Raw genomic sequence first — 11,426 nt, 5'->3', positions numbered from 1 at the left:
ACATTTTTCCCTGTTACAATGTAAAGTTCAAACTAGCGAGGGTGTTCGATGAAGTAGGCCAGTGTTCAACTAGAATGTTGCAACATGCATGACAAAATGCAGGTACACAAATGATGGAGCCAGTATGGAACTTAATTGACACAAATTAGAATACACACGTAATTCTACGCTTCCAGTCGTGTAAATTACAACCTCTTCAACTTTTTCGTTTTCTCTTACATCGTAAATATCTCAAAAACATGTAAATTTAAATTTTGGACAAAAAAAGGTCTGATAAAACTTTTCACAGGCAGTAAAATGCTGTCAAAATTTTGAATGTCCGGTTACTAGTAAAAGAGCTATTAGCAAAAGAAAGTGTCCCATTTCTAAAAGAACTAAGCTTCACTACAATTTTTTAAAGTTGGCTATTTCGCGGTAATATTTTGGATTGGATTTGGATTGGATTTTTTTTCCATCTTCCCTGTGTTTCCACTCAGTTTTCAATGATTTTACACTGTTTAGACCAATCAGAAGTATATTCAATGGAAAGCTAATTCAATTGACAATCTTATGAAATGATTAAAATTCAGCTGTAATTTATCACAAAAATATGCAAACTTAAAATCATTCCAGAATTCTTTTTAATGGTCCAAACAGTGAAAATTCACTGAAAATTAAGTGCAAATTCAGGTAGGATTACAAAAAAGTATAACATTTTAAATTCCAAAAAATTACCGCGAAAAAAATTGTAATAGATTCAATTCTCTACGTATCCAAAATCTAATGATTGCAAAATGTTGGAAAAAACATGAATTTTGTAGTCGTATTAAAAAAAATTCTATCTCTTAAACAGTTTTTACGAGAGGTGAAATAAAAACTTAATTTTTAACAACTTTTTTAAATTCAAAAGTCAAAAATTTGAAAATTGTTTTCGATGTTTCATTGTAAAGCTTTTAACTTCAGCTTCATGAACACTAAAGCAATATTTTTTTTGAGTAATCTATGTGTGATTTACGGTGGTTTTAGTTAGGGATGTTTTTTTGGATTGTTTGTTTTTGAAGTTAAAGGAGGAAGCAAGTGAGTATAACTGTATTAAATGTTCGGGACATTTTTTACTGACATTAAAATGTTTCTATTGATGTATTTTAAAAAAATGGCAGCAGTGGAAACGATTCAGAACTATTTTACTTCAGGATTGCCGAATTGACACTCAAGGTCTGATTCGGGAGTTTTTTTCTGGTCTCTCAGGGAGCGTCCATAAAAAACTAATGATGCAAAATGAAAGATTTCATGAAATCATTAGGGGCCCCCGAATTAATTGTTTTATTTTGATGCGCCTGAAAAAAGTTTCATGCCTTAAAACTTAAATAGTGGCATATTGACACTCAAGAGATGATCAGGGTTAAACTGTGTGAGTTCACGTCACAATTATAATGAAGCATAACATAGTCCGTTGTTGTTACTCCGGGGTAATATTGATCCCTTTTCTCAATATATTTCGATTTTTTTTTTGTTAAGGGGAATGTGGCATGTTTCGTATTTTTATAACCAGTACTGGACCCCTATGAACGTAAAACATGGATGCAGAAATTTATAAGACCTCTTTAAATTTGATTTAAAAATCGTTTTCGTCTCTGTTCAGAATTTGATGCTTTGGGGTGACATTGATCAGTCTCTATTCTGACGGTTTTAACGAGTTTTCTTGATCATAAAGAGTACAACACCTTCATAAAATTTACATAAAGGATGATACGGTCAAAATTTGGCCAAGGGAAAACGCGTGTAAATCGGTGAAATCGTTTATTTAACACTAGAAAGACCACACTAGTCAAAATGACTGGTTGGACACTTTGTTTGTTGAATATCTTTTAAATACTTCGCTTCAAAAATTCGCAAAAAATACGACTTTTCATGAATTTCAAATCTTTACTAAACTGTGTATTTTTTATTTCACTAGCTACTTTAATAAGCGAGAAAAATTTCGTGACCAGTCAAAATGACTGGTAAAATTCACAACCCTATAACTCAAACAAGAAATTTTTTTTTCGCTTGCTTTTGGTTTCATTTGCAATCTACATTCAAGACAATGAGCCCTAGTTGATTTATGGTGGGCAGAAGTGTGTCATTCATTATGAAATTATTGATTTTTGAAGCGAAGTCATGAAGATTTGTAGAAAAAGTTCTCGGATTGGCCATTGTGTGGCGCTTCAAGCACTTGACTTCCAATTTTTTTCGTCCGTTTTGCTATAATAACTATAATCCAACTTCTGTCAAAATATGGCGAAATTTCATCAATATTTGTAGAAGTTATGTTAGATTTAATACATGTCCATTCGAGTAATCGAGTAGTTTTAGGTGATTATTATGCTCTATTTTAAACTAGAATGAGTAAAATAATTATGAATTGTGTACTCATTTATTAAAATTTGAAGACATCAGCTATGAAACTGAATAATTGAAATGATATTTCAACATGGATGCACGGAATATTTTTTATATGTTGTTTATCCACTATGGGTGCAAGGATTCACCGTAGTTTCTGCCCTAGTATGTATTCACATGCATTCTTAGATTATTAGGTTCAACAAATTTCCAATGCAAGTTCACTTACAGGTATTCCAGCACCTGTGTAAATACCTGGCCAGCTGGCAACTGATTGAACATTCTTATTGAACATTCTTTTTATAAGAGGAAACACATCTTTCCTGTCGGAAACTTATGGGGTTTGAATCCTAGTGTTTCTTGCCGATACCGGGAATCGAAGCCAGTACGACTGGCATACTTAGACCAGACTCGCGCCAGCCTATCTGATAGACCACATTGGGGCTAAGATATTTCAACATGGGTGCACGGAATGGCTGTAAATTCGCCGTTGAAAATTATATAGAAATAAATAGCTTTCAACTTGCTTCAGAACACAAAATATTGTTGAGTTGGATATGATAGGTATTTGAAATGCTATATTGGTCAATCGAAAAACTTTTAATGAAAAAAAAATCAACGTATATATTTGACAATGTTGATTCATTATTTTTATGTTCACTGTTTTCCGTCAATCGACATAACTTGATGCACATAATTCCTAAAATTCACTCGGTCCATGGTTACCGTTTTCCAAATTCTTGGATGTTGATCAGATCTTATCAGATAAATATACGATTGCAAAAACCTGTTTTTTAATAATAAATAAATCAATTTGTTATATGAAGATATAATTGAAATATTTCTTTTCCAGGAATGAAAAAAACGGAACTTAAAATAAAAATCGTTATTTAAATCATTATGTCTCTACATGAAAGACATGGTTTCGACTTTGGTTCAGTTAAGATTTGTAAAAATTCTTTTTAAAAATTTGCAAAAGTCCAATGTTTGATTAAAACGCGGTGAATCCGTGCACCCATAGTGAAAAACCATGTATATAACACACATTTTCATTTGAATCTATAAAAGTCTTTATTCTTTACCAAATGCATTCAAAAAATTGATTTTAGATGAATGGCGGTGAATCCGTGCACCCATGGTAAATTGCTCTACTTATAGAAAAAATATGCTTCAAAACCTACAATATCAGGTATAATTTATAGGCAACGTGTTGATAAATTTCAGAGCGATGGATGCTAGAAAATATCTACTAAAACAAAAGTGAAGTGAAACCGTGCACCCATGGTCAATATCCATAGCCATCTAACATGATTTTATAATTAGATTGATAATATGTTTTAATTTTTTGATAATTATTTGATATACTCATTTTATGACATACACGCATTCGCCAACTATGCCAAAATGAGGTGGTTCCGTGCACCCATGGTGAAAAAATATTTCCATATTATAACAAAAATGTTATCGAATAAATAACAAAATAATTCCAAATGAAAAAAGTTTAAAATATTATGATATAAAAAATTTCCCCTTTACCAGTCATTTTGACTGGTCACGGTCCGAATAGGTATATTCAATTTGCCGGTCTTTCTAGTGTTAAAAAATCAAATTAATTTTTTTTTTCAAGTTTAATTAGTAAAAATTCAGGAAAAATATTCAGTTAGGCTTCCGCTTTTCCAAATCCGAATTGCCGGGCCTTACGCTTAACCCCTGCTATCAGATTTTGTACAGCCACCTTGTCCACCTTCTTCGCCGCAGAAAGCCAGTTTGCCTTGACCTGCTGCTCGTCCTTAGCAGTTTTTTGGTCTTCTTTCGGTTCCGCTTGACAATAGCCCAGTATTTCTCAATTGGGCGGAGCTCTGGCGTGTTGGGAGGGTGCTTGTCCTTGGGAACCACCTGCACGTTGTTGGCGGCGTACCACTCCATGGCCTTTTTACCGTAATCGCAAGATGCCAAATCCGGCCAAAACAGTACGGAACAACCGTATTTCATCAGGAAAGGCAGCAGACGTTTTTCAAACACTCTTTCACGTAAATTTCTTGGTTGACAGTCCCGAAAGCTATGAAAATGCTGCTTTTCAAGCCACAGGTACAGATGGCTTGCCAAACCAGATATTTCTTCGGAACTTTGACAGTTTCATGCGCTTGAAAATATCTGCTACCTTTCCCCTTCCTTTTGCCGTATAAAACTCCTGCCCCGGAAGCTGCTTGTAGTCGGCTTTGAAGTAGGTTTCGTCGTCCATTACCACGCAGTCAAACTTCGTCAGCATCGTCGTGTGCAGCCTCCGGGATCGCGCTTTGGCCGTCGTATTTTGTTTATCATCGCAATTTGGAGTCACTACAATGGCTTATAAGCCTTCATCTTGAATGGTTGACCTTTTTTCCGTCGGATTTTCATTACCTGTTTTTCGTGTGTTTTATACCGTTTTAATTGTAAAAGTCCAATCCGGCTTTATATTAACTTCATACCAAACTCGGAACTGGTCGAGTGCTAGTGATAAAAAAGGAAATTTAGGCAAAAATCGTGATTAAAGTGTCAAGTGCATCACCGTTTGTTTATCACTAAAGTTGCTTATGTAAACATCCCATTTCGATTTTTTTCGACCGAAGCGACATCTAGCGGCAAATTTCGGAACCATAAAGCTGCATTTCCGAAATTTTATTGCATACCGAAAGGCGCAATGGAATATAACTGCTCGACTTGCCACGAGGCTATAACCGGAATCGAGCACATCGCCTGCAAAGGCGTTTGCAGCAAGCGATTCCACACCACGTGTACTAGCTTATCTAAAAGTCTTGCCAGACAAATGGATGCGCATTCTAAGAACCTGTTTTGGTTCTGTGACGACTGCGCTGCATTGTTTTCTAATCCTAGTTTCCGTTCTGTGGCCTGCAACGCTCCGCCTGAATCAAACGAACTAGCGCAGTTGACGAACGCAATCACAGAATTGCGTTCGCAAATTCAACAACTTGCTCCGAAACCAATTCGTACCCCCATGTGGAACAAATCTACGCCCACGCCGACACCTACACCACTCAGACGTCCATTGAAGCGGGCTCGGGTTCCAGATGCGGTTTCAACAGAACCTTGTCAACTCGGATCAAAACATGAATCAAACGATCTACACCCATAGAAGAGGTTGCAAAAATCCAATGCCTATTTAGCACATCTCTGTGCCGATAATGCGCTGAAATGTGCACTGTGCCGAAGATGATATGTTTGAAAAACCGTAACTGGCATAAGGACTCGCCTCCCAACTAAAATGATGCATGACCACTACATTCAAGCAAAACAAGAAAAACATTTTATGGGATTTCGTTCCTATTGGATAATTCATCCCAGAAACAAGAAAATAAAAATATAAACCACAGCTCCCGTAGGGAGAATCGAACTCAAATCACTAACCAAATGGTCTTGCCAGACCGACATCTTAACCAGTGTACTATTTGAGCTTCATGCAGGAAGAGGGATATTTATCATAGGCATTCTGCCACCGATCAATCACAAAAGAAACGCACGACAGTGGCTTCCCGGCGTTTGGCCGCCTTTCAAGGTATTCATTTGTCTTGTGATGGAAACGGGAAAGGGAACGGGAGTGGAGGAAACGGGAAACCCATTGAATGAGAACTGTGCTTTGCTTACTGCCTGCTATTACATACACACGCTACATATACACAGCTGCTAAAGCCGGGCAGCTTGGTCGGTGCTTGTTTGCCGGTGAATTGAAGGAATATATTCTTGTTGCTTTTGCTACATACACACGCACAGCTTAGCCGTGGTTGTTTGCCGGCAAATTCCCTGTCAGGAACGTTTGCTCAATCGGGCCGATTGCAAAACAGACATGGCGGCACTCGAATTCTAGCGGTTAGAATTCGGTCGGTTTTCGGCTCGATTTCCATCCGCCTGCTCGATTGCTCGAAAACAGACGATATTTTGCGCAGTGCTGCGATGAACAAAACGAAACACGAGCAGTTTCCAATCGCAGCAATCCGGGTGCGTGTTTTGTTTTGGTGTCTGTTGTTGTGAATTGTGTTGTGGAATTTGATCGCAGTTGTCCGGCGATAATTTAATATTAAGCAAGGTATGTTTAGATTGATTAAATTCTAAATAATGAAGTTTTATTTACAGCGTGTTCGTAAACTGATTTTTTGGGTGATGCATCGATATTTTTTGGTCAAATTACCTTCCAATGCTTTTGCATACAGTTTGTTTGATTTTCAAACCGGCGTTCAAAAATCACTACGATAGAATAAATCAATTTACGAGATCGCCGTTATATAATTTTCTAACCCATTATCGTACCCACAGAAAACATCGACCCCTGCAAACAAAGCTTCCAAGGAAATGTCCCGTGTGTACGGGCTTGGTGGAATGTCATCGCGGACATCGGATCCGCGAGGTGGTGGCTTTACTTGGATTACTTTTAATTAGTTTTTGGCGTGATACTTCAAAGTGAAAAGCAAGGTGAGTACCGTTGTCATAATTATTTACTATTGGCTTTTTAAACTGATCTTTTCAAGATTTAAAATTTTATTCTTGTGAATCCAATCTACACAGCAAAAAAATCTGAATCCTTGAAAGCACTGAAAATGATAACTCCTAATATTACATGATATAGAACGCTATTTTGTAATGTAAATTTACAAAATCAAAAACAATTGAACCATTAACAGCACTGAATTGAATCACACTAATTTTAATGGCCAAAGAATTATCCCTTATTTATCGGCTGAATTATCCCTTATCTTTATCGAGAAGGCAGGCTAAATCACTAACTAATGATGCTTCTTTTTATTTCCATCATATATCCTATAGATGATGCAATTTTACAACGTTCCCCTTACGCACTTTTCCGCAGACTGTCGAAAACAGGCGCAAACAAATTCTGTTAGGGCGTCATCCCGGAGGACTCCGAATATCCATAGAACAACGGGTGCGATTCTGGGGGCGACCCAAGTTCCCTAATTTGATATGTTATGAAATCAAATACCAAACCAATATGAGCACGAGTAAAATATTGCTGGGCATATGAACTCGATAACGATGCCATCGGAACAGATGCGCATCGATGCATGCAGCAAAAAAGAGGAGGAAAAAGTTCAAAACCGCAAAGTTTCGCCGTGTTTTAATTCCGCCGGCCCGAAATACATTTGCTGAACCGGTAAAATCTTTCCATCAACTTTGGCTAGTTGCTACCTACTTCTGTTTTGTACTTGAAAAGGTAAGTTCTTCAGCATTACGGTTTTTAATTGGTTTAATTTTGGTTATTAAAACAACTTTTTCAGATAAGTTCGGAAATATTTTTTTCAAGTATTGGTATCATGATCCAGCTGTAGAATCTTTGCTGCAGTCTACTGTCGGTGGGTGTGCTGGAGACTGAATCCAAGCATGGAGTTGCGTGTGCTGACCGCTAATTTCATCCAGGTAAGTTTTTATTGTCAATCATAATATAATATTCGATAGTGAAAGTTTCACATTCCAGCTTTCATTAGATCTGGCTCAAGTGAGGCGATGCGGTCCAAAACAAACAAAACATACGCCTCTTATTTGAGGAGGGCCAACATTTATTAGCGCATCAGATAAGATATTGTTAAGGTAAGATAAATAATCTATTTGTAAAGCCCGATAGTAATTGTGTTCCATATCCGTTACAGGTTGCCTTCACACATCATGAAATTTAGGAAACACGAAGTAGCCAGACCAGCCTCCACCCCGAAGCGTCGAAAATGGACGAAGCATCTGAAGCAAACTTTCACGGAGAGGGCTGGCGGTCCACGGACACTTCAATGACAACAAAGAATCTTCTAGCGACAGAAAGCCCATGGAATGACAATTTACATCGCAGTTTCTCATTGCGAAGCTGGAAGTGGAAAACGGTTCTAAGATGATTGTGAATCTGTCCAGCAATTTCGGTAATTTCCTACTCGTGTACCTAGCTTGGGTAAGTTAAAGTTTTATGAAGGATTTAATTATTAAACTATCATGATATTCTAAGAGGAACGATTGCATTTAAAATATGTAAACTAAATGCAATCAAAATAAGGAAAACTAAACATAATTATGTATCGAGAAAATTTTGGCTATTTTGCGACAAGCATCCAATTTGATCGTATATGTTAATCAGTTCATTTTGAAACAGAGATAAACTTTTTTGTATAAGGTACACCGGGGTAAGTGGAGACGATGGCTATTAAAAAAACTGTGAATTTTTTTTTTAACTTTTAATGAAGAATGTTAAATTTACTTGTAATCTATCCAATAACTGTAAAAGAGATACGGTTCCGACAACAGCGGATGATTACGGTGATTTTTTGTTAATTTTCTATTTTTAACTACGATGTGGAGTTGATGTGCATCTTTTTCAATCGCAAATTTCTCGTAAACTAGCTGACTCTTGACGAAAAACTCTACATTGAAACAATCCTTACAACCAGTTAGAAAAGAAACGACGGTTTCAAATTAAGAAAAAGGAGTTTGTTTGCAAAAATCTAAAATTTTGTCTCCAAACCCTACCTGGGGTAAGTGGGAACGGTTTCATACATACTTGATATTTACACATTTTTTTGTACTCTACCAAAGCGAGAGCTTTTGCAAGCATATTTGGAAACTGCACAAAACCTGTATCTTTCGTCTCTGCCCTACCAGATGTATTTCGGATTGGGCATTGAAGATTTGTCGGAGCTAAAGTACAAATCGTTTGGAGGGTTTAATTTTCGATCAACTATAAGGACAACTGTAGCATAGAGACGCTCAATCAACTGAATGTGAACTCATTTATGTACTGTGCTATTCTGGTGGTGCAGTGCTTTGGAAAGCAAACAAAATTACAATTTAAATTTTCGAGTTTATCAGAAAAGAATATGGCACAAGCCACAACTGTGATCAGTTCGACAGCCATCACTCCGCTGCCGATCGAGAAAGCTCCTCCCGTATATGTAGACATAACTAAATCCGACTAACATTCCCACGGCTACCACACAACCCACCTACAGCGTTACCGTTCCTGCACAAAACATCAAACACAGCGTGGTAGGAAATATTCCGGACCAACAACGGTCGTCATTCCCTCGGTGGTTGCGTCAACAATTTCAGGATTAATATTCAATTTTCTATTGCAGTTCTGAAGGCCACCACTATTCCTTCCATCGCACCAGGAATGTTCGTATCAGCCACTGCTTATACCTTTTTTTCTGCCGCTGCCGATAAAGAAGCAGAAGAGGCAAACAGCTGCACAAAATTGCTGCGAATCATTCGATTGCCGGAACTGTTGATCAAAATCATGGAGAGTTGCACTTGAAGTGGTTCTTTCTACGTGAGGAATTATTTGAAACATTTTTGTTAACATTTTTACCTTTTAATTTTTTAAATCTTTCAGATTCTATCGCATATTCATAAACTGCGCTTCGAAGGCCCCACCCTAGAAGAACCCAAGGTAGATTGTTTGAATTGTCTCATTTCTCACCACTCCCAACAAATTGAATTGAAAAAAAGGAAAACCAGTAGCGTCCACGATTAATGAAGAGCCGTCATCTGGTGGTGGAAACGGCCCCGACGCCATCGCAGTCATTCCCTCGGTGGTTGCGCCAACAATTTCCGGTATAGAAAACATCTCCTCACCAGCCGGTCAGCCATCAACGATTAATACTAAATTTCTTATTGCAGTTCCAATGGCCACGACCATTCCTTCCATCGCACCAGTCATGTTGGCTCAAAACATCGTATCAGGCGCTGCTTATACCTCTTCTTGTGCCGCTGCTGATAAAGAAGCGGAAGATGGTGACGACGATGACACGGGCTTCGTTTCCAGTCAAAATGAGCGGTGAAAATAAGTTCAAAGTTTTTCAGGACTGCAAACAGTTGAAGAGGCCTCGCTGAGTTTTGCGCAATGACTTATAGCCGGAGAGGCAGCAAAGGAATAAAATAGAACAACAAAAACTTAAAAATAAAATGAAAACAAATGAAAGTCTAGCTTTTTGTAACAAAACCGAAAATCCTGAATGAATGGCAACAATGCTAAATGGCCCAGAAACGGTTCGGAAAACCGTTCGGTTTTGGTCCGAAATCGGTCCTTTTTTCGGATGGAGGCTATAGCAATCGGCCCTGAAACAGTTCGAAAAATCGTTCGGATTCGGTCCGAAATCGGTCCTTTTATTCGGATGGACACTATGGCAATCGGCCCAGAAACGGTTCGAAAACCCGTTTGGTATCGGTCCGAAATCGGTCCTTTATGTCGGAGGGACGATGGCAATCGGCCCAGAAACGGTTCGAAAACCGTTCAGATTCAGTCGGAAAACGATCCGCTTGTTTTGACATTTCATCTGCTCGAACTGGTTGAAAAAACTTAACGTCGTCCGAAAAAGTGTTTCATTTTCGCGCGATTTTCTACTAAACTCGGCCCGATTTCTTATACGATTTCGGACCGATCGAGCAGATGAACGGACAAAAATCGGCCCGATTTCGGGTGATTTTTCCTGTCTGGGTTGAATTGAAGGAATGTTTTTTCTGTTGTTGCTTTTACTGCATACACACGCACAGCTCGGCCGTGGTTGTTTGCCAGTGGATTGAAGGGATTGAATTAGAAGGATGTTTTTGTTGTTGCTTTTGCTACATTCACACGCACAGCGCTCGGTTCGCTGGCTGCCTGGTGTTGGCCGGTATTTATTTCCATCCTTCTTCGTCTTGTGATGCGATAGGGAGGGACGTGAAAGCGTTTTTATTTTGTTTCTTTCAGACATACGCAATTCGGTTAACTTGGGAGATTAATGCCGGTGGGAGCAAATCGAATCAGCACCAATCGCGTTATCTTCTTGTACCAATGATGCTATGTAATTGACTACACGCCATTGGCACAGAGGCTGAATTTTGGGTGTAGTTTCAATTCCACTTTTTGAAGATGAAAATCCAAAGCTATTCTGGATTTATTTGTCGCGTATTAAGCCGGAAGTCACTGAAGACGCTGTCAAAACCATTGTCCAGGCCAACCTTGGTGTGGAAGATGCCACGGTGGTAAAATTAGTTCCGAGAGGTAGCGATATCAGCTCTTTCCGGTTCATATCGTTTAAAGT

At 38.2% G+C, this 11,426-nt stretch overlaps 1 long non-coding RNA gene across 3 annotated transcripts; it reads left to right on the top strand.

Moving 5' to 3' along the window:
* Positions 1-6,659: 6,659 nt before the first annotated feature.
* On the top strand, positions 6,660-10,283 carry LOC129739016 (uncharacterized). 3 transcript variants are annotated; one of them, XR_008735722.1, is made up of 8 exons: positions 6,660-6,825; positions 7,177-7,582; positions 7,647-7,785; positions 7,844-7,956; positions 8,016-8,302; positions 9,480-9,673; positions 9,737-9,957; positions 10,024-10,283. It is a non-coding gene; the product is annotated as an uncharacterized LOC129739016 (long non-coding RNA). The 3 variants fall into 3 exon arrangements; XR_008735721.1 differs by having other exon boundaries at positions 7,220-7,582; positions 8,016-9,673; XR_008735720.1 differs by having other exon boundaries at positions 8,016-9,673.
* Positions 10,284-11,426: the final 1,143 nt, after the last annotated feature.

The sequence above is a fragment of the Uranotaenia lowii genome, chromosome 1, assembly GCF_029784155.1.
Source record: "Uranotaenia lowii strain MFRU-FL chromosome 1, ASM2978415v1, whole genome shotgun sequence".
NCBI classification, from domain to species: Eukaryota; Metazoa; Arthropoda; class Insecta; order Diptera; family Culicidae; genus Uranotaenia; species Uranotaenia lowii.
Note: the sequence above shows the minus strand (reverse complement) of the source record. Positions and strands in the feature narration are given on the sequence as shown.